At 35.1% G+C, this 27,762-nt stretch overlaps 1 protein-coding gene and 1 pseudogene across 1 annotated transcript in view; one reads left to right on the top strand and one right to left on the bottom strand.

Moving 5' to 3' along the window:
* Window positions 1–27,762, bottom strand: part of Dop1R2 (dopamine receptor 2) — a 421,695-nt gene that overhangs the window by 306,337 nt on the left and 87,596 nt on the right. The window lies entirely within an intron of this gene.
* On the top strand, window positions 11,703–25,828 carry LOC149417491 (uncharacterized; annotated as a pseudogene).

The raw sequence follows: 27,762 nt of genomic DNA, 5'->3' as shown, positions 1-27,762 counted from the left end.
TTTTTTTTTTTTTTTTTTATAGTGAATACCTCACAAGAGTCCCAACTGCTCCCGTCTGGAGCCAGTGAGACTATGGCATCCCCGATTGGGGGATGTTGTGAGGCTGTAGGTAAGTGGGGAAGGGAAAGAGGAAGGTGGGGAAGTACCTGGCTATTCAGATCTAGTCACTAAACACGGCCAAAGCCATTTGGAGCAACGTTTCAATTCTGAATGGTGGTCTTACACCAGGGCGATACTGGTAGTATCTTCCACTCTTCAACAATGGCCTGGTAGAATCGAGAATCATCCCGGCCCCAAATAGATTGGCGAGCTTTCGCCTCCGTAGGTTCCAATGCGATGCGCATTGCATATATCGATGTTCTAGAACTCAGTTTGCCGCTACATTTTCATACAGATCAATTTAAAGCTGTTCGACAGAGAAACCAAAACGAGTGTTATCTTCAACAACTGTAGGTTGATGTATTATAAGTTGTAAGCCATAATAATACATATAATATAACATTTCAGTAAAAAAAACGGCATTTCTTCAACGGCGTAGCTACTGAGCAGATACTTTTATAACAAATACGTTATTATAGCAAAAAATTGTATTCCCAAAATACAAAAGGAAAAAAAAAACAAATTTTCGTTTGAAAGTTTTGAAGAAAGAAATATATAGTTTTTAAAATTATTTTACAGCTGATTCAGTTGCCTTCAAAAGAACGATGATCCCATTTTTAATTTTGTGGAGAGCCATTATTTTCTTAAGTTTGAAATTGTGCTGAATCGTATCCTTGGCAGGGTGGATAACCCAACGGCTAACCACTCTCCAAAAAAAGTTCCAATGACAAAGGATAACTCGAATAAAGAATGGTGTTCTTGCCAAGTCACTATGCCTTTATTGGCAAACCTTTGAAAAACGACGAATTTAATATATGTATTCAGAGCCGGTTTGAATGGAAGTAATTTGATCTTGCTAAAAGAATAAAGATCGGTTTCTTCTGATAAAAACGGCGTAAAAAGGACATAGGTAACTTCGTTATGAGATTTAAATCAAAACAGAAAAATCTTTGAATAGCAAATTTTTAGATGAAATTTGCATAAATCCATATATCCAATAGTACAAAGAGATGGTCAAAAACACATTATAATTCAGTTTACTTGTGTTTTGAACTTACAGAAAGATTCCGCATTTAGTATATGAATTTACCTATTGATAACAGTAATTGAAACCTTTTTCATATCACTGATCAAAAAGCATATTTTAACACAATATGACCGTTTCAAAGTTGATTGGTGAGTATTCGTAATATCACCTAACCTGATAGTTATAATATATTATGTGTTAATAAGGGAGTCAACAGGGAGGGTCAGAAAAATAGTGATTTTAAAAATATTAATAAAAAAACGTGTTTATAGCTGGTGCCAAAACCAAAAAAATCTATTATTTTCATAGTAAATGTTTTAGGTTTATTGCCAGATACAGACGTAACGCGTCGTCTCGGTCATGGCCGGACTTCTGCGTAGGCCCGAAAGGCCTTGACTTAGGGTTTGAACCTTTGGGTAAGGCTTAAATTATTTTACTCCACACACGAGGCCTCAATTCAAATTAAGTTAATTTTAAGGGAAAATTCATCTTTGGCGATGCTATGAAAATGGTAGAAATTGAATGAGGAAATAATACATTAAGTTTGCCATAAGGCGCCAATGTTGAGGCGCTGGCTAGGTGCCAAAAATGTACGCATTGAGGACACAGCACTATACATATTTTTTTAAATTTTTAAGTAAGCGTAAAATGTTGTTTGTTCAATAATGTAGTAATAAGATTACTGTGGTTTGAACTCGCGACGCCTGGGGGGGGAATCCGACGCGTTTGTCCAATTAATGTTAATTTAAGAAGCTACAAGCCAAAAATGTGTTCATTCTTGGTATACTTTATATAACAGGTAATAGGCATTAAAATCGCTTGGCAAACGAAGTCTAGAAAAACATTCGATTTCAAGTATAAAACTGGTTTTATTTATTTTTAAATAATTTTATAAGAAAGAAAAAATCTAATCAAGTGAATCTGTCACAGATAATCTTAGCTATTATACTTTTTTTTAAGTTGTTTCCTTTACGCGTTCATACATTTCTATCGAAAAAAAAATTTAGTAGTTTACATATGTATTTTTTATTGAGTAATTTATTTTTTTATTTGTATTCTAATCAGGCGAAACGATAGGAAAACTTTCAATTTAACTAAAGCATGTTTTTTGGTATTAACAATGTACACCAATTCGTTATAAAGATTAATCAAAATAGTGATTTAGCATTAAGCTTCGCCTTAACTGGTATGTTTTAAAAGATTCAATTTTAAACAATAATCAAATATTTCAGTAAGAAAACACTAAAAGATTTTAGAGTTATTATTGGTTAGGGGGAAAAATAGGAGGTTTCCGAAAAATAGAAATCGAAAGCATTTATTTGGTTGCCCTTCGATTTAGAAAAATTTTCGCCTGCGGCACTTTTTTCGTTTGTGTGTGGTTGCAATAATCCATATTCCACTCCCTTTATCCCCACCACATCCCTACCCCAATTGGGGAGACCATGGAAAAATTTCGCCTGCGGCGCTTTCCCATTTCTTTGTGAGAGTTGTAAATAGTTTTCCATCATAATATTTTTATACGTTCAATGTGTAGTAACAATTATTCAAAAAGATAATAGCATTATTATGTATATTTTTCAATTATTATATTATATTATACTTTGAAATGTTCCCATACATATCGTTTCCAAATCAAGATTAGGTGGCATAGCACTGTTTTTCGCAAACTCCTTCAATAAAATTATTTTTGGTTTGTTGTTTTTCTGTAGGTTTTCGGCTTTCAAAGGAAGCCCTCTAACTTATACGTAAGCCCGTGGGCCTCTTCACGACTTAAGACGGCCCTGTTCACAACCACGAGCAACACCGGGTACATGTTAGCTTTTATGTAAATATTTTTAGTTTATCCGACTAATTCCTTGTTCCTTCCTTGTAAGCTCTATAAAAAAATAACCCCCCCCTCTAGCTTGAAAGCTGGCGAAGCTCTTGTGGATCATTACAGTTGTATATGCTCGGACTAGTACTTTTCCACTATAAAATAAATGTGAATTATGATCTCTTGTTTCCTCTTTGTAAATACATCTATATGGATATCGATGTTGTTTTCTTGTTTGAATGAATATTTGGGGATGTGGTAAGAAGACAATGAAAGATGTAGGTTATGATATCACAGCGTTTATTTGAGTCAGTGCAGTTGTGAGATGACTCCGGACCGATGACGATGACACCATGTGTAAGCGACGATGACAGCGGTGGAGTGGTCAAGGCGATAAACAATATACAAGGCGAAGTCGGTGGCTCGACACAGAGTTGGTAGAGACCGGGCTTAAGGATGTATTTAGCTCTGGCAAAGAGTCTTCCTGGCACTCCAATGTGAAGCAGGATAGCCGAAGGTATAATTGACCTAGTCGGAAGATGCGCGGGAGATAAAGGCCGGCGAGGATGTCGCGGGGCCGAGGCGCAAACCGGCACAGGTGTCGCAGGGTCTAGGCGCATGGGGAGTGCAGGCCAGGGTTGAATTTCAAGGCCAGGGCGCTAATTATAATCCCGCGGGAGTCGATGATCCGTAGCCTCTTCTTTAAGGTCTGTGTAACGTACGTTACACCGCGTACGGTACGCCGTACCTACAATGGTTCGCTAGAGCGTTCAAGATACTATTGTAATTTCACAGCAGTTAAGAGCCGGTCCTTGTGAAGAAAGGTTCAATCCTCAGTCAGACCAAAAAAAATTTTCCCTAATTTTTTAAAACATTTATTAATACAAATAGATGTATTATCATATTTTTTTAATACGGGTTGAATTTTTGTACTTATTCTATTAATCTTCCTCCACGCGAACCTTTATAATTTGAGGCAATAATTTCTGGTTAGCAGTCGGACTAGGCAAGTTCAATACTCAAAGCAGATAAGAAATGACACCTTATCTTAACAACATAAGTCCTTCTTTTCCTAAAGGCTTATGGAAACAGTTTTAGTACCTAACCTTAAATATGTCAGAGTCATGGAGTTATTAGTTTTGTATATATTGACTAATTAGTCGATAATTAACATTTTTTCTTATTACACTAATAAGAGTTGCAACTGTTATATTATACTCGTAAAGAGGAATGTTATAAGCGTTAGTAGAAGGGATATGGTCTATAGAAACATCCATTACTTCTTGCTGTAAACTCATTGTCACCGAACATAACGTCAAAATAAATTCGCTTTTGATTTATGATTTTTCACCACAGTGTGTTTATCTGCCAACCTGAAGCTTCCCCTGAAAATGTTTTAAAATCTCCAAACAACGCTTCCAGTAATAAATCTTTACAATTTAAGTATCCGTACCTTTACAAATCCACTTCAATAACAGTTGGCCTCGATAAAAAAACACAATACCTTTAAAAAATACTTATCGGACCCACACTAATAAATACACCCTTAGTCAAACGTCAGACCAAAAACACGTATTTTTTTGGCAAAGTGTGGAAAAAAATCTGATAGAAAATACAGACGTCCTTGAGTAAAATGTACTCTTAGGACATACGTCGTAAAAAGTAATGGTATCGGATACCCGATCAAGCACGTCCCATAATAATGACATAAATTAGCAGTTTATTGGTTGGAATAACCATTGTCGTCTATAAGTACTTGAGCCATTCTGGAATGGAAAGATATCGTTTGCTTAAATAAATCTGGTATTTTGACCGCGTTATTAATATATATAAACATTATACACATATACCAGATTTTATTCTTTTCAAACTATCATTTTATTATCGTCTCTCTTGTCCCAGATATTAAGTCATTTGGAAAGAACAAAATGACTTGTGTAATTCTGTTTGAAGTGTAATTATAACTTATCTTAATGAACATGTGCCACATCCCGATTCTCCTATAAACGTTTATTTTGGTAAAATTTCTGAAGGACTTGGAAATAGAACACCTTTGTTTACGGTAATATTTACACAGCTTTTGTAATAAGGTTATTTTCGCCTGGACATTCATGGAAATGGGTCTTCATATTTACAGCATAGTAATTGAGCAGAATAAAGTCGATTGGTTTTATTAGTACCTACCAAGACAAGATGTAAACATCACAATGAAGAATAAAAAAAATAGATTGAAAAGATCATTGAAAAACTACGTGATCTTATTGTTAACACTATTAATAAGTTAAAACTTAGACGAACTTTTACGATTTTATATTTTATAAGAATTTATTTATAGAAAGCCTTGCAAAAAGAGATTAGTGAAAGAAAGCAAAAATGATACGCCAATTGAATTCCTCACTCATTTCAAGAATATTTCACAAATAACAATTACAATTTTTTTACATTTGACCGGCCTATGGCTGAGTTGACATCGCGTTTTGGGTTCCACCCATACATAATGTGCTCAATTCCTTAGCTGGCTAAGTCTTCACAACACAAGCAACATTTTTCGCTTGCTGTGGTGGTAGCAGGAGATTTTCAAATATTGTTAGGTTATTCGTAACCCGAGTATATGAATCAGTCTTTAAAAAAAAAAATCACTGAGGATAATATTAACCACACTCAAACGAAAAATGTGATAAGACAAAAAGATTATGTTGCATCTGGGAATTAAACCCAGGACCTTCGCCTTGCCGGGGTAGTGCTTTCACCACAGAGCTGATTTGTCATTTTCAGTCACCAATAATAACTTGATTTCCTAAACGCATATTTTTGGTTGCATTTTCTTCACGCATCATGTGTGATTGCAAGATTATACCCAATTAAATTTAAATCTAGAGAGTGTATCGGATAAGTATATTCATTTTTTATATGCGACACCTATTGAATTTTCACATCATGAATTTGGATCAGTGATCAATATTTTTTATGGTGGAAAAACTTATCACGTAAAACTTCAAATTGTAATATTTTATCATTATCATCATATCAAGACAATTCATTTTAACAATTAAACAAAAAAATTGATACAGAAAAAACACAAGGATTCGGTCGGAACTGGGACAAGACCTCTGCCTTGTCAATCAGTTGTTTTAATACATGCGAATCCTTTTCTGTGTCATATTTCTGTTAATATTGACTTAAGTGATTCTTTATTACTTTAAGATTTGACTCAATAAGTTATTCCGCCATGGACATATTGAATTATATTATTTTCACCTTACCTTAAAATCCATTAATTGATATAAAAAGATATATTTAAAAAATAAGTATTTAAAAAAATTTAAACTTTTAATTTTAAATATTTATATTCTGATGTTGAATTTACCAGCTTTCAAAGTGTAAACTGTTAAGACACAAATTTCGTAGAGACTGGTACTTTTTTTTATTTTGGTGGAACATCATTCAATATGTTTCACGTAGGCTTAATCATTTTCGAAGCCAGTTTTCGTAAAATAAATCTAGCTGTTGAGAAATCGTATTATGAAACAGAATTTCTAAAGAACTTAGTACTCTCGAATACAGCAAGTGTCAAAATGATAGAATTTGTTTCTGGTAGAGGACTCATCTACCCTAATACCATCCTGCAAAAATTTGAATCATAAAATTAAATAGACTAACTAACTAACTAACTAACCATCACGCCGTTTCCCCGCAGGGGTAGGCAGAGAGGACGGACCGCCAAACAACTCGGTCTTGGCACACACTCCTTGCCTCATTCACATTCATACATCCTCTCATACATACTCTTCTATTGTTCTGACTCTTGACATGGCCCGACTCAAGTATCTGATTCACTTGGTCGTGCCATGTCTTCCTCGGGCGTCCCCGACTTCTGCTACCATTCACATTTGCATCGTATATTCTCCTTACACTCCTTTCTTCGCTCATTCGCTCTACATGCCCAAACCATCTAAGCGTCCCTTTCTTGATCTTACTCATTACTATATTATATTGGATTTTAGTCACTGGAAACCTTATAAATTTTCCTAGCTAAACGTACAGAATTTATATCTTCCTAATAAATAAAAATTCAGCCTGCAAATGTATGCGCTCGCAAAACTCGAAATTAATTGAATTTAGATTTCGATGAGAATAAAAAAAAGAAAAAATTAAATAGACAACTTTTTAAAATTCTCAGACGTAGGAGGGAGAGACATTAATGTTTTATTTCTATCACAGTTATTTTGTGACATAAAATGTTCAATGTCTGTCACAAGACTCATAAGTCTACGTGGGATTTTGACAATAAACGGTTCGTTAAGGAATTCAAATCAAATTGCCTTTTGGAATATTTTGCTTTGTTACGAGTTATTTTGAAAAAACTCCCAATGGTTTATGCCATTTGCTTCTAAGAGGAAAATACCATATTTAGCGTACGACTGCCTCCACGGTCGAGGGGCAAGACTCCCGACTAGCAAGCCAGAGGTCGCGGGTTCAAATCCCGGTGTGCGCAAGTAAATTTAATTTAATTTTTGTTATTCCACAATACTCCTTTAAACTAATGTTAGCACGTCCCAGATAGAGTGGAATGTACATTGAGAAAAAACGGCTTGGAGCTGTTAGGACTTTTGTGCGGTTTCACGTAAAAAAATATTAGAATGCAACAAATTTAAGTTATTAAAATATATTTATATATATTTACTCAAATCCAAATTTAACTATTATTTTTAAGTCAGTGAAAAAATAGCCAGCACTCAAAAATACACACTTTTTTGTCTGCTCATTCAATGATTACTACAGACGATCTGTAAATTCTGTACCTGTAGTTAGGAAAATTATAAGGTTTCCAGTGATAAAAGTTCTTAAAGGTTAAGATTTTAAGGTCAATAAGAAACACGTGTACAGTAGGTGCTGGCATTTTGGGTAATAGCGTCCTAAAATAAGTTTAAATGTTTTTCAAACTGCAACTTTTGCACACATTTTGGTATGCATTTTGTAGAATTCATAAATAACGATTTGAGGATTTTACTGGCACTGGAAACCTTATAAATTTTCCAAGCTAAACGTACAGAATTTATATCTTCCTAGTAAATAAAAATTCAGCCTGCAAATGTATGCGCTCGCAAAACTCGAAATTAATTGAATTTAGATTTCGATGAAAATAAAAAAATAAAAAAATTGTTTTTACTAGTGCCAAGAGTGTTAAGAGAGTGGTTTCAATGTTGGAATAAGTCGGCGACGACCGGGGAATACTTATCACAAAGAACAATATATCTGGACTGGAATGAGATACGAAGGCGATGTAATATATATATACAGTGCTATTCCACACGTTTACCTATAAAACAAATGCAGCATCCAATTCGCCAACTAAACGAGCTCTTCATACTCTAAATCATATTTGTCTAAACTCAAACATTGACATTTTTCAGATTCACTGCCCAAATTCAAACGTGGTATCATGTCAATAATATAAACTGTTCAATGCGCATACATATACTCACTTATAAATACACACACACACTCACATATAAATTACACACACACACACAAACCTATATACTGCACACGACACCTGGTAATTAAGCAATAAACATACAACTTACCAGACATTACAAGGAGACATATCATAGGTACCCAACAAGAAATATCTAATTCCTTTATACTGTTTCAGCACTGTAAATCATGTACTGTTTGTTTCTATAATATAAAATAAAAAAATAAATATAATTTTTTAACACTAAAATTGTGGTGTACAGTATTGTAAACAGGCTTTTTATTCTTCCTAGGTGCAGAACTAACTTACCAATTGTGATGCCCTAGGGAAGAATCACTAGGTTAATTAACTGCCTCGAAGGATATGTGGATATTTTCCACATGTCCTACAACGTATTTAAATGTGAAATATTATTCAAGACAAACATCAAACATTGTAAACCTAAATTTGAATTTTTTTTTGTCCCACTTGTGAATGTATTTGTTATTCACTTTTTTGCAATCTTTAATTACCGATATTGCAATGTACTGGTTTATACTGTTTTTGCAAATAAATAAATAAATATCATTACGGAATGATGGGAGAAATCGGAGATGCCTGAGAGATGCCTTGTTTGTTATAAATAAAATAATTTGTAGGTACTATTGCTTGAGTTTGCAGACTACAAAGTAATTTTCAGATTAAGTTTTGAGTGTTGAATCAAGAGTGTTTAAATAATAATTTAAGATTTTTGGCGTCGTACCGCTGATTGAACTTTACTTATCTTGTTTAGGAAGAAAAAACCGACAACTTTGTATCACTTTTCGTCTGAAAAAAATAAAAAATATATATATCCGGACATATACTTTCTAGTTCTAAATTCAGGCTTTAAGTACTACACACCTTAAAATTCCCTGATAATTGAATAAAATTTTCCGAAAAAACCCAATTACTACCAATACCATCGATAATAGCATTGTTATGAGACCCTAGAGAATTAATTCCCTGTAATCCTGGTTCCGGGGGTCACTCTTCCAGAAGAGCTGCTCGTATCACGCGAAGGATTAGTCCATTTTTTTTAACGTGGCGGGATAATCTTCCACGTAAGCCCTTGTCGGTAAGGACCCCAGTATTTATAATTAGGTTTCCTATTTATGGAGGGCATCCTTTCACGGGATTAGCAGGATCGATTCTCGTATCAGGAGGCAGAGATGGAATTGAGAATATTCGTAAGTAGTTATTAAGATCTCGAGGATCATAGTATTTAATAAATTCTGCACCAAAGTTTTTTGGCGCTTTTCTTGTATAAAACATCCGTTTTCAGAAATCCCAAGCTTAAAACCAATGTTAATAAACACTAGACGAAATATTAATAGATAATAATAATATCCAGTGTTGATTAGGTTACTTCTTTTTACTTCTTCTTCTTTCGTATGGTGGGGGGGTCAGAGGGGGAAATCTAGGTCTGCGAGCCAGTCTAGGGCCTCAGGCGTCGCCATGTGAACCTCATCGATCCCGCCGGGGAATGAATGGAGCGGGCATTCGTTGACCACATGTTCGATGGTCTGCACCACACCACATTCACACATCGCCGCCTCTTTAAGGCCCCATCTGTGCATCATGTGGGCACAGCGGCTATGGGAGATGGTTTACTAAAGAGTCTTTTGTTAAAACTGTCTTCTGATTCTTTTTTTTAAATTTGCTGTCAGTTTAGGAGTAAGCATACGTATGTTAGATATCGTGCAAATGTTGTATAAAATGTTTTGTATTAAATGTGGTATCCTTGCAAACGATAATGTTAAAAACCATTTTTTACGTAAACTTTTGTAAATAAAACACAGTATTTTCCTTGAGAGTTTCAGGAAGGAGCTGTGATTTTAGTGATCACGGAGTATGCCTAAACACGTCAGATAAATAATGAAGCATCAGGGGCTTTATTACTATCCTCTTGATAGCTGTCAAAAGCACTATTCATATTGGCTACACACAGGGAGTATTTCACTACCGCTTTGATAGCTTTTCAATGGGATAACGTTTATTTTCGAATAACGATTTACGATTTATATATTTATAAAGTCCAAGTGTACTGTTCAGTAGTGGAATTAATGAATATTGCTTTTGTATCGGAAAACTTTGCCGTAGTATTTACTCGCGTTAATTTACTATTTAATATATTTTTGAAGTGAAACTTCTTTAGGCGCGTAATGGATTTTCGGGGACGGAGTAAAACCGAGTCAGGATCGACACGAAAATGCGGGTACCCCCACCACCGCTCACCGTTCACTGTCCCTCTCTCACCATATGCGCTTGTTGAGGTGGGGGAGCCGCTCACGAACGTTCTCTCTCTTCTCTTCTTTCCTCTCTCTCAGACACCAGCGAACTGCGCCACGCCAAGCATCAGCTGCTTGGTTAGTATACTGCGTCGTGAGTGTAATACGAGTGAAATACGTAATTGATTGTGGTTCATACGGTTTGGTACAGAATTTCAGTGTTAAAAATGAGTAGTGACGAGATAGAGGTGATGAACACATCAGTGGCACAAGAGGAAATATCCCCTGAGAATCACCAAAGAAGAGGAGAGTCTGATTCACACAGTGATGACATTAACATAAGGTAAATATAACCTATAAGAGTTGATAAATATTTCACAATATAGTAGTATTGTTGGAATAGGATTGTTTAATATATTGGCGAGATTATATTAACAGTGAAATATGATGTAGGAATGTCGTTACAATCAAAGCAATGGCCAACAGGCGGTACAGACAGCGGAAAAAAGAATTAAAGCCTCCCAAACCTCAAGCTAAAACGGCAGCAGAACGTTGTAAAGCATACAGAGACCGTCAAAAACTTCGGCAATCTGCGGTAGCTGAAGCTATAACACCTGCTCCAGTTCCATCAAAAAAACGGAAAATCGTTCCAAATTCTACGTGTACTGCGAATTTATTGAGTCCCAATGATGGTCCAGAATACGTCCTACATGCAGCACAAATACATAACCAACATTCCATGCCAAAACCCGACAATATTCACCAGAATTCAATAAGGCAGCAGCAAAATAAAAATTTGCAAAAAAAAACTAATGCCTCCGAAATTGTAAGTTGATATGCCATGATTACATTGTTCGAATAAATTTATTTATTAATTAACATTGAATTAAATTTGGAAATTTACATTCAATATGTATTAATTTTTCCAGGATTTTGATGAGATACAAGAGGCAGCAAAATTGCATTATAGATGAAAAAATTGATTTCGAATGAGTTTTCCAGTAAATTATATTTTCTGTTAACAGAATGTACACGATGACCATGAACTCCCGAATAGAGAATCACTGAGTGATGTTGATTCCGACATGGATATTGGAGAGCATTTCGATGGGCCACCGATAGAATTTGATAATGACTTTGTGCCTCCCTATAGTGGCTATGTGAATCACAAATTTGCACATAAACAATTTCAAAAAATGTTTGTGGAAAATCCTTTCGGCTATGCTTGTAGCGTTTGCGATCGGCTTTGGTTCGAAAAGGATTTAAAAAAGGCGACATCCGCTGATGAAACGATGCTTAAAAAAATAACGGTATGTTTAAAGCATAATGTGGATATTATCATAATTTTCTTAATGTCGTAACTCTTATCAATGTTTGAAATTAATGGTTAACATATTTTCCAGGCTCTTGCGAACATTGCTGATGCAAAACTATGTACTACATGCAAAAGGAGTATGCAGAATAAGAAAATTCCAACGCTAGCGACCTTCAATGGCTTCAAATATCCGGAAAGACCAGCCTATTTGCCTCAACTCAACCTCATTGCTGAAAGATTAATTTCGCCTAGACTACCATTCATGCAAATACGGCGAATAAGACACGTTAACGGTCAGTTCTGCATAAGTGGCCAGATCATCAATGTTCCTGTCTCGGTAGATAATATGGTGAGCGTTTTGCCAAGACATGTGGATGACGATTTTTGCATCAACGTACACATTAAAAAGAAATTAATCCATAAGTCGAGTTATTTGCAAGGGTTGGTGAAAAAAGGTGAAATTAAAGCTTGGTTACGGTATCTAGTTGATCAACCAATGTATAAATTTTATAAAATATCCATAAATAACTCTTTTCTCGGGAATATTGAGCAAGATATTCAAATAGACTACACGCCTGTACGAGAATCTAGCAATACAACGTTTAACAGTGATGAGAATGTCTCTCCTCAGATGTTTGATCATAGGAATGCTCCTCAAGTGGTTAACATTGAGGAATTGAGCGAACATATCCCAATCGAAGAAAGTCTTGTCGCGCAGCAGCATACTTTGCTCTGGAACGAAGACAAATTCTTACAAATCGCACCGGGTGAAAGAAACGTACCGAAAAGTTTGTTATTCGATAAACACGCAGAAGAACTTTCTTTCCCTTCGATCTACCTCGGACAATTTAGAGAGTTCAACCCAGAGATTAGTGTTACGCCTTTCATGATTGCCACGAGTGAATTACGGCGTTCTGACAGGAGAGGAGTTACGCCTAATAAACTTCTTTACGTTGCGGCAAAAATTATGCGTTTGAGGGTCAGCGAGTCTCTAAAGATTACTTTCAAACACATTGGGACAAATACAAATATAAGTCAAGAGACTATTGTCTCCGGACTACATTAACAACTGCTTAGATAAGAACTTAGCTTTTTTAAAACCGATTCCAAATTCAGCTGCATATTGGTCTGAGCGCAAGCGGAATCTATTTGCAATGATGCGTCAGTTAGGGAGACCTACAATGTTTTTAACAATGAGTGCAAATGAAATCGGTTGGAAAAAATTGTTACAGACTTTGCATTTCTTGAAAGAACGTGTAAAATTGACAGAAGAGCAACTAGAAAATTTAAATTACTTTGATAAAACAACTTTGATTAATGAAGATGCAGTTAGTTGCGCACTCCATTTCGATAAATTAATTAACGTTATCTTTTCAATTTTACAATCGAAAAAATGTAGTCCATTTGGAAAATATAGAGTCATCAATTTCTTCAAGCGCATCGAATTTCAGCACCGAGGTAGTCCACATGTTCATTCACTTATATGGTTAGACAATGCTCCGAACGATCCACTAGGCGCAGATTACGAGGCTACTGTATCCCTCATAGATACTCTAATGTCAGTCTCTCCAGCTGAAGCTTCAGAAAATATTAGACTTCAAACTCACAAACATACATTTACGTGCTACAAAAATAACCAACCGAATCACTCTCCCACTTGCCGCTTTGATGCACCTTTTATGCCCATGCGTAAAGCTGTCATTCTAACACCATTGGAGATAGATCATCCACAAATTCGAGAGCTAAAGAATCGTTATAAATTAATCAGGAAAAATCTAGAAGACATCGATTATGACAGCATTAATCATTTTTATGACTGCAACTTAATTACTTCGGATGAAGAGTACATTAACATTATACGAGCCGGCATAATGAGACCACGAGTATTTGTTAAACGACTTCCTTCGGAAAAATGGTATAATTTCTTCAATCCTTTCTTGTTAAATGTATTAGGATCTAACATGGACTTTCAATATATTATTGAAGAGTATTCGTGCGCACAATACGTTGTAGAATATGTCAACAAAACTAATAGAGGCATCAGCAATTTGCAGCGACAAATTGTAGAGGTTATTGACGAAAATCCGGACTTTGATATCGTTGAGGCACTCAGAAAACTTAGTGTTAACGTGCTCAATAGTGTTGAAATGACAAGTCAAGAGGCCGCTTGGTTTTTATTGCGGTTGCCAATGTCTAAAACGTCAGTAGCAGTCGTTTACATACCAACACTCTGGCCACAAGAGCGTGAACGAATTAGGAAAACAAATAAAGAACTTGAAGAACTTGGTTACGATTGCACTGACATTTGGAAACAAAATTGGTTTGACAAATATGAGAAGAGGCCGGAAGAACTCGAAGACGTAACGTTAGCACAATTTGTTTCGAAATATAATGTAGGTCCCAAAGGAAAAATTTCTGAAAGGAGAATACCACGAATAATTAGGTATAGAAATTACGACATGGGAAAAGACTTGGCAGACTATAAGAGGGAGATGGTTACTTTACACCTCAAGTTTAGAGTTGAAGAAACAGATGTTTTAGCAGACATGCAATTTCTACAATTATTTAAACAGAATGAGGCATTAATAATGGAACGTAGAAAAGAATTCGAGTCAAATTTAGACATTGCTAAAACTATGGAAATATGCGCTCAGTTATGTCGTGAAGAACTTCTTTATGATGACGACCGAAATCAAGTGAATGTCCATCAAGAGCCTGATCCGTATGAACAACTCCTGAATGATCCCCATTCAATTGCCAATCTTGATTTGCGGCAAGCATCATTGAACAAACTTGGTGCAATTGCCAGGAAAAAAGATAACATTATGGAGAATGACAAGTTTAATGATTTAATGAGATTAACAAATGAGAAGCAATTCGAATTGTTACAACACTGTATACATTTAAATCAAACAGAAAACGCATTACCCTTACACTTATTCTTAACCGGGCCAGCAGGATGTGGAAAAACATTCACCATCAAATTATTAATGGAGATTTTCAACCGATTTTCTAATACTGATGGGTATTTAAACGCTTATATTGCTTGCGCATCAACAGGAAAGGCAGCAGTAGCTATTGGGGGCACAACAGTTCATACGGCTTTCAAAATATCACCGGCGAATCGAATTCCACTATCAAATGAACTGAAATTTTTATATCGAACACTTTTCAAGTACGTGAAAGTAATAGTTATCGATGAAGTGAGTATGATTGGTGCTGAGATGTTAGAACGAATAGATTTAAGACTGAGAGAGATAACAGGTCATTATGATTCCTTATTCGGTGGTATGAATATGATCTTTATCGGAGATTTGAGACAATTGCCACCAGTGAGAGCAACTCCTATTTATAAGCAAAAAATACAAAGAATAGGTGGTAATCAGTTATGGAGGAGTATTAAATTTTATGAACTGACAGAGGTTATGAGACAAGAAAATGAATGTTTCTCATCAGCCTTAACGAAAATTGGTAACGGGGAAATTTTGACCAGACAACAACTGGAACTCATTGAATCAAGGTTCGTTACGAATGAGGATGCCCATAATCTTTGTCCCAATGGAGTTAGATTATACTATGATAATTATTCTGCCGATACTTACAATCTTTCTGTATTGAACTCATGTGAGAATAAGAAAGATTCTATCGCTGACGACGAAATAATCGGTTGGGGTAATGATTTTCAAAAAGAACGAGATGCAAGACTCAAACTACATCAACTGTCATCAATTGATACTGGTGGCCTCCCGTACCAAATCGTTTTTGCTTTGAACAAACCATATTTAATCACAACGAATATCGATGTAACAGATGGATTAGCAAATGGAGCAGTCGGTAAATTGGTCTATGTTGAGTTAGATGATCAAAGCCACAAAATTATCAGAGTTTGGCTAATTTTTCCAAAAGGTGTAGGAAGACGGACACGTAGTAAAACAGCTCAATATGCTACTCGACTAGGAATAAGTAATGACGCAACTCCGATAAGTCGTAGGTCAGCGACTTTCCCATTATACAAAACTAAATCACACAGTAAAATCCAAGCAAAGAGAAACCATTTTCCACTTAAGCCAGCATGCGCAATGACTATTCACAAGTCGCAAGGAGGAACGTACGATAGTGTTGTGTATACGTATAGCAAGAAACATTCGCAATCCTTGGTTTATGTAGCTTTATCAAGAGTTACAAGTCCTCAAGGTCTCTATATTGTGCCTGCAGAAAATCAGGTTTTATTCCATCACGGACGACGCGAAGACACATCAGTAGCTCAATTGAGAAGAGAATTTGACAGACTTTCTACGGTTCGTTTAAAAACTCTCGATCTAGTACTGTTAGAAAATATTGAGAAAGGAGATATGACGATATTCTCATTCAATTGTCAAAGTATTAACAAACATGCAACAGATTTACGAGGTAATGTTCTAAAAAATTCGGACATATTGATGCTTTCCGAAACTTGGCTTGACGATGACAGGCATGTTAATGTTGAAAATTTTGATTGCATTGTACAATACAAGAGACCCAGTGTTAGAGCGGGTGGTGTCGGTATATATCAAAATGTAAATAGACTCCAACATGTTGTGGTAAAACATAATGACGTTCATGCCCGTAACCATGAATTCGTTTCTAGTCATACATCCTCCGTTGGGGATTTGTGTGCTGCAGAATGCTCTCTGGCTAATGGGGAAAAAATTATTATGGTGTCAATTTATATCTCACCAGGTAAATCGATTACTGATATCAAAGATTTTATCCACCATGTGCTTCTGCCATACACAGAGGGTGGTTCGAGGCTATTGAATAAGAATTATCACGAAATTCCTATGATCATTTCGGGAGATTTTAATGTTAATTTTGCGAGGGAAGAATCTGTAGAGTTATTGAACTTTTTCAAAAACACCCTCAATTTGGATATTGTTAATGATAGGAACACTAGCACGACTAGACACGGGACAACAATCGATGCAGTTTTTGCACGATTCATTAAGGATTTAAGTGCTCATGTATATATCTCGCACTTTAGTTACCATAACCCAATTATCACTGAAATTTGTTCAAAAATATTGGACATTCGAAACGAACGGCGATCGGTAAATGCACTCCGGATGTCTTCAACAAAATTCTCGGAAACTGGGCAAGTTTGGACCGTGCAAGTTTTTTTACTAAGCCCAGGGTTTATTACCCCAACCGTTGCTTTTTATTGCGGACAGAATGCACCACTTCAACAATTACCAGGAACAGGATTACATGGAGATAAATGATGGACTTGCCTAACGTCACAGCGGTGCTGCCAGGGTCTCTTATCTATGTGAGGTGTCAGCGCTTTATTAGCAGCAGATACATACCTGGACGCTGTTGTTGGACGCGGTGGACTCTCTTACTGCAGCAGCTGGTCCAGTTCCTTCACCACTTAGGATTCTTGCTGCAGAGCCTCCATCTTCTATCTTCGTAGAACGTCACAGCGGTGCTGCCAAGGTCTGGTATCTGTGAGAGGATAGTGTGTCAGCGCTTTATTAGCAGCAGACACATACCTGGACGGATGACGAACCTCGTGCTGGCACTGTTGGTGGACGCGGTGGACTCTTTCGCTGCAGCAGCTGGCCCAGTTTCCTCACCACCTAGGATTCTTGCTGCAGAGTCTCCATCTTCTATCTTCGTGTCACCTGTTCCTATACTTCATTTTACTTAACTTAACTTCACTCTATTTTTGTAATATTTATATTTTCTGTAATACCTGCATCAACTGTAAAGCGCCCCTGAGGTGATATCTCACAAAAGCGGCGCTATACAAATTATCCAATAATAAATAAATAAATAAAATAAAATCACGACATTAGGAAATGATATTCATGAAATTGACAATGAAAATGGCACATGATTGGTAAATTGTCATTGTAATTTCTTTGTAATTTTTAATTGTAATATTGTTATTTATGTAATATTGTATACTTGTGAATAAATTGAAAATTTTTGGAACTATACATTAATCGAACGTCATTCATCTATAAGAAAATATTAGATAAAGCAAATCCATTCTTCGTCGTTGAATTATTTAACCTCTAATTTTCAAACTAACCTAAGAGAGAAAATAGAGATGATGAAATGAAAATAGAGAGAGAGGAATACTAGAAGTTTCACTTCTGTCTTGCGTAGGCTTGACACACCCACTTTTTGTCTTTATTAAAGGTAAACGTTAAGTAAGTTTTAATTTTTGCGTTTGAGGTTGGCATAAATTTAATTAATTTATGAAAATACACTTTTCTGAAGTCATGATTTAAAATATTAAAACGAATTATTTGTTTACGCTCTGTAAAAAAATTGAATTAAAAAAAAGCATACTATACAATATTGAATAGGTGATTCAATCCATTATTGTATTTGTATACCTTTCATAAAATAATTGAGGTTTATACAGACGAAACTATTTATTCATATTTATATTGTACATACGGGCACAAACAAATAATAACCATTTCCTGTAAAAAGTGTATTTTAATAAAATAATTAAATTACCGCCATCTCTGAACGTATAGATTATAACGAACATCGCTTTTAATCTGTATCTATATTATATAATCATATATTTATTTATTCATTTTTGGGAAATCGACAGTTTACATTTAATCAGTTTGTACATAAGTGTTATTTAGTAAAATAAAGCCAATTATGGATTTCGAATATGGATAAAGGAATATGGAATAGAATATTAAAAAAATTATACAAAACAAAAGATTACATAAAACGAAAAATTTAAAAAACAATTCATTTATAGTCATGGAGAGAGGTTGTAGATATAAATCAAATCGTAATAGAGATATAAACAATATAAACAATAGAGACATAAAAATTATTCACAAACCATCAGAAAAATATTATTTTATGAACCTCTTGTATTTGGTAAGTTCGCAACTGAAAATATCAACCTTAGATAATACGCTATTGTAATTATTGCATAGTCTGTTCAGGCAAGAATTCTCTTTAGAGTTCGTTTTGCTTTGATCAACCCTGAACAGGACACAAGAGCGTGTTGAACGCGCAGGTACATTGAATGGAATCTTGTTTAGCAACTCTGCGCATTGAATATTATTGTTAGCTACTTTATACAGGAATAGTGCATCCTTATGATGCCTCCGTAAACTCAGTGATATATCAAAAAAGTTAGCTGAGTTTTTTTACCTGTTGCCTAACAGGATTGTTCCCATGTTTTTACACTGTACCTACACACGGGGCGGTCTTGTAAGGTGTCACGTAAAAAATGAATAAAAAGGCGATACTGAGAGTATTTTCCACTTTGAAATTAAATATATTAAAAATTACTTACTAATTCCTGTATTGGCACAAACAATGCTAGTCAATATTAAGAGGGTGAATAAATGATAAAGGAGGGGAAGAGAGGCAGCGTAAGAGGGATGTAAGTAGGTACTACCAACCTGACTGCTCAATGTTAATACGTGTGTACCAAACCTGTTGGTAAACAAAACCTGAGGTGGCTGCGTACCAAAATGTAAATGTATTATTCGTTCTACTATGTTTACCCTCCGTTCGACATATATTTAAATTTCAAAGATAAACAACCCAATCGAAAATACGGTAGCAGTACCCTCACTTGGCTGTATACCTTGCCTTAACTATGTCAAAGCAGAACAATATTTATGATGAGTGACGAGCTCAAAGGTGTTACTGAATATTTTCAGCAATTGTTTCACCGACTCTCGTTCAATAAGGAACTGAAGTGAAAAATATAATGACTTTAAAAATATATATGAAATATATGGTTCAAATATTGTTACAATTTACTGTCAAATTACCCTCTGGCCACTCATGTAACAGATCTTTTTACTTGTTAACCTTGATACAGGCTTAGTCCTTTTGAAGCTGATTTTTATGAGAAATTATTGAAGACAATATTAGCGATTTCTAAACGAAAATCTGAAACAGAAAAATCAGAAAAGGATACGGTCACATCTAAGACTCGAACCCAGGACCCTTGTCTTGCCGGGACACCGCTCTACCACTATAATTAAATATTACAATTTGAGGTTTTACTCAATAAAGTTATTCCGAAAAATAAATATTCATTCTAGACTTGCAGAAAAGTCAATAGAAGTCACACATTAAAAATAAAAAGATAGGTTTATCCAAAAAGACGATGTTTAGATTGCATTTAGTTCGGGTTGAATCTTGCGATCATACATAAAAGATAGTTGCCAGTAAAAAATGAAGACAATGTTGTTAGTTCTTATTCGAAGTATGATACAGTTAAAAGTGACCTAGGGGGATAGGGTCCCATTAGCTCAGTGGTAGAGCGGTGTTCCGGCAAGACAAGGGTCCTGGGTTTGAGTCCTAGATGTGACCGTATCCTTTTCTGATTTTTCTGTTTCAGATTTTCGTTTAGAAATCGCTAATATTGTCTTCAATAATTAAATATTACAATTTGAGGTTTTACTCAATACAGTTATTCCGAAAAATAAAAAAGTAATTTTCCACCTCCCCATCTCCTTCCCCTCCCCACTACCTTCAGCCTCACAACATATCAATTGGGGATGCCATAGTCTCACTGGCTCCAGACGGTTGAGAACAGTTGGAACTTTTGTACGGTTTCACATTAAAAATTGTAAATTTTGCATTTATCGTATTTTCCCTACCTTTTAATATTTCAATCACAACGAACATCGTTGCTGATTAAATTATGCAAATATTTATATCTTAAATAATATATTTAGAGAATATAAATAAATTTGTTGTGAGGGTTAACCAGCAGGTGTAACATTGTGTATTATTGTGTATTATTGTGAATGTTACTTATTTGCATAGTTTTCATTTCTACCAACAGTGGTATAAACCTTCTTCGATTAGTTCAAGGGTAATTTGACGGTGTCTGGCAGACCGGAAATAGAATACCGTTTCCGGAAGGAAGCGAAGTTGATGTAAACTGGGGTTTTGAAAACGGAAAAGTCCATTCGTCAATCAATACGTTTGACATAGAATAATAATCGTCAATTATAATGGCATTAAAATGGAATAAAAATTTAGGCATTGAATTCGTAATCAGCACTTTCGTATATGGCGCTAATTTTATTATTTTGATTTTAATTTTAATTATATAATTTTTTTTTATTGGAAAAAACACTTTTTAGAAGAATATTTTTTTTGTTTTTTTAGCATAAAATAATTTCCCTCACGGCCTATGTCATCTTTGGGAATGCTGTGTATAGGATCTTTTTAAGAAAAGGAAAGATAGGAAGTAGGTACTGGGGAGGAAAAAAGGTATGAGGTGTGGGTAGGAATATGAGGGTCAGTGTGTACAGAAGTGAAGTATGAAGACGTCAAAAAGTCTCACCCTTACATGTCACGTAGTTGGTTGTCGATATCTGGATAAACCTCACGCCATGAACCCGGGCACCCCTGCTAAGTCATCAAACGTATTGAACCAATTGGGGCGACCTATGGCCGAGGTGGTGGTGGAAATGAAAATATAATTTTATTAAATGTTTGCGCCCGTACATAGTACATACACAGTTTGAATATGTTTGCGCCCGTACATAGTACATACGCAATATGAATATGTTTGCGCCCATACATAGTACATACGCTATATAAATGAATAAGTTTGCGCCCGTACATAGTACATACGCAATATAAATATGATTAGACGGTTTTGTCCGTGTAAAAAACTCAGTTTGTTTTTCAAGAAAAGCATAGAAATTCAATATTCGATTGAATCACCGATACAATATTGTATTTTATGCATAAAAGTTTAGTACCGTGCATATTAATCATATGCACGGGAGCGAACAAATAATTTTTGCATAAGTATTTTTTCCTAAAATAATTAAATAAGCCCCATCTACTCAAGAGCCGATTATGAATTATTTTATATATACCCAAACTAATAGTTAAAAAAAACATCCATCACTTAAAATGTTTTACAGACGCGCCACTCATTTATATTAAAATATAATTTTTTATACCCTTTGATCTCTAGAGCTGCCAATTTGAAAAAAGTCACCTTTCAGGGTGTGTGATACTCAAAGTTTCGTCCTGGTGAAAGACCACCATTCAGGGTATCTAGTAACTAGTAACTTATTGTCGTTCCTAAACACGACTGCAGATCGCCAACGAACAAAAACACATATCAACAACTAAGCGTTCTTAATTTATTCGATGTAAACTATTATTTATACGTTAGCCAACTGCAGACGTTCTCGGGAATGAAGACAAGTTATCGACATCTCGAACTAACTAACTAACCATCACATCAGCAGGGGTAGGCAGAGAGGACGGACCGCCAAACAACTCGGTCTTGGCACACACTTCTTGCCTCATTCACATTCATACATCGTCTCATACATACATCTCTAAATAGTATAAAAGTCACTATCCGTGTCTGTCTGTTTGTATCAGATTAAGAATCAGATTAATCTTTTAAAGAATTTGGTCCGAAAGGTTTATATATATATATAAAATACATATAAATTAAATTTATAGAAATAAGAGAAAAGTCAAAGTTTTGTAATCAAGTCGTAAAAAAATATTTTTGGGTACTTACATCGCTAACGCTGGCTAAACCTTATGAGATATATCAAAATGATGTGCAATGGAATTGTATACCTTAAAAAGGCATAAAGAAAAGTCCTTTATGGTATATGTCTATCTCCTAAGGATAACCCCCAGCAACGCCGGGTATACATCAGCTAGTTATCGATAAATCCTTTATCGATCGACCGTGCTAGATACCCAGAGAAGTGTTTGGTGATCAGATTTGAATAGCCAGGTTATTTACCACCTTCATCTTCCCTATTTACTTACAATCGCCTCTACCTTCAGCCTAACAACAATTGACTATGCCATAGTACAGTACACTGGCAATAGACGGTTGGGAGTATTTGAGATTATTATAATTTATTCATTTATTAAGAACAATAAATTTAAAAAAAAACGCATTTCATATGAGATCCACTGTAAGCTAAGTCCTGAGGCCAAAATTAAAATATTATTTGTTAATGCGAGTATTAATTTTCTAACAAAATATTTTGTTTTTTTCGAGAATCTGGGAATATTCGCCCTAAAAAAACTCCAACATTGTGTTAAATGGTTGGTTTGATCCGTTTTCAAAATATAAAACAATATTACGTATGCATGAAATAACAGACATGAATAACAAGTTAATCAGCTAAATGAAAAACAATAACAAAATCTGTAAACAGTTTATCTGCTTAGTATTCCGAAATATTTTATAAGCGTTTAGGAAAAAACTAAAAATACGCAAAATTTAGAATAAAAACTCCATCGAGAGAGCCTCCAAATCCAGACCGCTACACAGTATGTGAACAGACCCCTCACCCCAATGAACCCAGGCATCCCTGCTAAGTGATCAAATGTAGCGAGCCTTTTGGGGTGATGGCAGAGGTGTTGAGTATCCGATGAGTGGTTCCCGGTTACCCATCTGCCAAATTGCAATACCAGAATGCAATCATTGTTAAAATAGCACTTGATATGTCCCTGACTCCGTTTTTTTTTGATTTGCTCTTACGTGGGAATCGATTATTATTTTTAATTAATAATATACTGAATATGTAAAGCATTATTTCAACAGTAATCCCTTAACAGACATGTCCCATTTAGAAAGGACCGTATAGGCAAATGGAGTAGGAAACAAAAATATCTAGCATAGTCAGTTCCAGTTTTTTTTCTAGTTTTATTTTGTTTTTCTTTCTAAGTTTTATTTTCTTGTTGTCTTGTGATATGCAGAATCACCATAAATTGTTTTGGTGATATTAATGACAGTTATCGTAAGGCTGAAGGAACTAAATCATACTCCAGGTAGGTTTGGAGCTGATTATCTTAGGTTGAAGGAACCAAATCGCACCCCAGATCAATGTTAAGTTCGGAACTAATTATCAAAGATTGAAGGAATCAAATTGCACTCGAAATAGGTACCTAATTCGTTCGGATTGATTATGATAAGATGGTCTTCAGATTAAAAAAAAAAATTACTAGTACCTACTCAAAACTCATACCTTCAGAAAATAATTCCGACAGACAAAATAAAAAATTGAATTTTTATTTCAGAATCTGAGACTTCTGCTTACGTTCTAAAAATTCGCAGGTCTTCTTGAAATTTCAGATTTTCTTGGAATTTCGGTTCTTCTCTGTATTTTAAATTTTATCATACTTGACGGTTTCTCCTACAATTCTCAATCTATTTAAAGCCTGCGACATCTTCCCAATTTGCATCAGTACTAATTTTCGTTTATTTTGCAAAGCCACGTCTAATCCATATAGAATAACTAAAAAAAAAATTCTTTTATAGAGGGCTCGCAAGGTGACATTTCTGAATATATTCTATAAACAATGTGGTATAATTTAAATTATATAAAGCTTGGCTTGACAAAAGAATAGAATTTTTATACGAATTTATAATGAATTCAATCAGCAACCTGCAGCTCTGAATGTGGTGACTTGTATTCCAATGGAAAAGTGTTAAATAAAGCAACAAACTTTCAAGAAATTCTTTCCTTTGCTTTCCATTAAATGTGAAACACGGCAGGTAAAAGAATTAAATAGAATTTAAGACTTCTTACTTGCACCACAAATAAAAGCACTAACCACTGAACCGTGTATCTACGTACTAAAAAAGTTATTCGATTTTCTATTCAGTATCGTTCATTTAGTCACTTTATGTCCATCACAAAGGGCTAATAAGTCACTGAAAAGGACAACAGCCGTAAAAGCCATGATGTCAACATTAGGGCTTTTTCCTTATTTTTACGGTAACGTTTTTTCCTCGAAGCCGCAGGGTGAACTGAATATAAATTACGCATCCAAAAGAAAAATCGGGAAACTAAAAGGAGTTTATTTGTTTTTAGGGTTGCCAACTTTTGCAATAGCGCAGAGTGAGGGTTTTATTGCTTTTTCGGGAACCATCAATAGTTTCACGTGATGGAGAGTAGTTTTTAATTATGATCATCTGTCTTTTAAATTTTTATTAATTATACCTATTGCAAAAATCTCCTAAGACACTTGATTCTGTACAAAGTACTAATTCGAGAAGTGGTTAATTAATTATTTTGCAGCCTTAAATTAACGCTTGGCGTCTTTCTCGAAGTTTTCATTATTTTACTGTCTTTATACAGGTAAAAAAAGAATAAGCTATATATGTATGTAAAACAGCCCAATGCCCTTTACATTGCTTAAGGATGTCGTGTTTTTTCATTAGTTTTCATACTAAAAGTTTGACTCTCCTCTGAGTTGTAAAAAAAAACTGCAAACATGTCTCGTAGTTTATACACAAAGAGTAAAATGAGTTTTACTAAATTATTAAGAACCTCTTCAAATCATTAGTAATCCGGTTAAAACGGGATTGCAGGCCGTTTTATGATAAACTTTTTAGTAAATTCCTAACATACAAATAGGCACCGGCATTTTCTTGATAAAATATAGTCATAATGATTTTTATGAACACGAATTCTGATATCTTAATAATATATTCGTATTCTACTAAAAGTTTATCAGGAAACCTATTAATACATTCGTTAAGGGCCTGCATTCCCGTTCTTAACCGAATTCATAATTTGAAGAGATTTTCAATAAATTAGCAATACATATTTTTCTCCGCGTAGTAAAGTGGGTCAATTCGTAGGTCAATTTAAAAATTCTAGGCCTTCAGTTTTTAAAATACATTCATATATTTCACTGTTTTAACACTAGAATTATTGTATATTTTATTAAATATTCAAAATAAATAATGTTGCGAACCTTTTGGTAATGATTGATTTCCAAATTATTGCAGTTTTTCAAGGTCACGCCAGAAGAAATTCAATTGTTTGGAGGTGGAGGGGTCGTCTGACGGATTGTCTAAAGTGAGTAAAGTTGCAATTGAAATTAATGGGTATCCTAAGAGATGGTGTTTGAAAAAGAGAGTACGAAAACAGTATGCAATAAAGTTGTGAATGAAGAATACTTGGAGCAGGTGGATGAGTTTGTGTATTTAGGAAGTATGTTTACGAGAGATGGGAAGGCTGACAGAGATATTTAAAGAAGGGTAAATGCAGGTAATTCCGTTAATGGAGGACTGAACGGCGTTGGCGCTAACAAAAAATTGTCCAAAGAAGCGAAGTTAGCAGTCCACAACGGAGTGCTGGTACCTACCTTGATGTATGGAAGTGAGACATGGAACTGGCAAAGAAAGGATGAAAGTAGATTAAATGCTGTTGAAATGAGATCCATGAGGCGTATGTGTGGTAAACCATGTTTGATCGTGTGAGGAATGTGGAGATCCGCAAAGAGTGCAAGGATGATGTAAGCGTAGTGAGTAAGATTAAGAAAGGGACGCTTAGATGGTTTGGGCATGTAGAGCGAATGAGCGAAGATAGGAGTGTGAGGAGGATATATGATGCAAATGCGAATGGTAGCTGAAGTCGGGAAGACATGGCACAATCAAGTGAATCAGATACTCGAGTCGGGCCATGTCAAGAGTCAGAATAATAGACGAGTATGTATGAGATGATGTATTAATGTGAATGAGGCAAGAAGCGTGTGCCAAGACCGAGTTGTTTGGCGGTCCGTCCTCTCTGCCTACTCCTGCGGGGAAACGTCATTATGGTTAGTTAGTTAGTTAAGAGATCGCCAAATGAAGAAACTTGGATTCAACGGAACAGAATCAAGAAGTTTGAGCGAATTTGGAAAAATCGCATTTTAATAATATAAACATAAAAATAGTTCTTCCCGTCAATTGTAGAAATTCTAGCAGTATTTATTAATATTTTAATACCAGTACCATCTGGTCCCAACCGACTGCAGCTAGTGGGACTTTATTGGGGTATGTTGTAAGGCTGAAGGTATTGGGGAGGGGAAGCAGACGAGGAAGAGGGAGAAGGGGAAGGACATGTCTATTCAGATCTGGTCACCAAACACGGCCAAAGCTATTCAAAGTGACGTTTTTAATCTGAATAGTAGTTTTCCACCAAGGTGAAACTCATAATATCTTCTACTCTGGCATATCTTGGCTGCATTAACTGATCGGATAAAGTGATGAAATGAAAAAAATTTATCAAAAATGCATATTATTTGGAAAGGCAAAATTTTTTATCCATCAATCATGACAATTTGTTCACAAAATGTAAATTTCAACATTTAAGTACTTACTTTTTTTAGATTAGCTCCATTATTACTCAGTTTGATATCCAATAAATAATTGCCGGGGCTACAGTACCCATAACCGCCTCTCACATTGAATAACATTTAAACAATATGCCTTATTAAATTATGATATTACCCATTAAATTTCCAAATGAAGCCAGACTCCGGCTTATCGGATTTCAAATGAACGTTTTAAAAATAAAACTTTATTTTGTAAATAAAATTGTAGCAGGTTAGAAAAATCTGGTTCGCACGAATATTTATAACAGTGCTGACGGAATAAAATTTGTAGTTTTTCTTGCGGTGCTTTCGTTGTTATTTTCATATTTTATAGTGAAGTTTTTTGGGGTTTTATGCCGTTTCGTTCTACTTCCTCCTTTAACCAACATTTCGGAGAGCATTACAGCGTTTACCATCAAGTGTAATCGATGATTGTGGTGAAGTACACCAGTACGTAGATGCGATATCATGCTGCTTGCTATAATTCTACAAGAGCTAGTATTATAGTATAATTTAAAATGGTTATCTGCGTTTTGTTTTATTGTAACCGTCAATTACCGGATACCAAGGACTATTGAGCTCAGCCTGTCGTCTTTATTAATACTATATTATACTTGGGATTTTTTAGAATACCAATAACCT

This window comes from Hesperophylax consimilis, chromosome 15 (genome assembly GCF_061612785.1).
Source record: "Hesperophylax consimilis isolate HC1 chromosome 15, BYU_Hcon_1.0, whole genome shotgun sequence".
Taxonomy (NCBI): Eukaryota; Metazoa; Arthropoda; class Insecta; order Trichoptera; family Limnephilidae; genus Hesperophylax; species Hesperophylax consimilis.
Note: the sequence above shows the minus strand (reverse complement) of the source record. Positions and strands in the feature narration are given on the sequence as shown.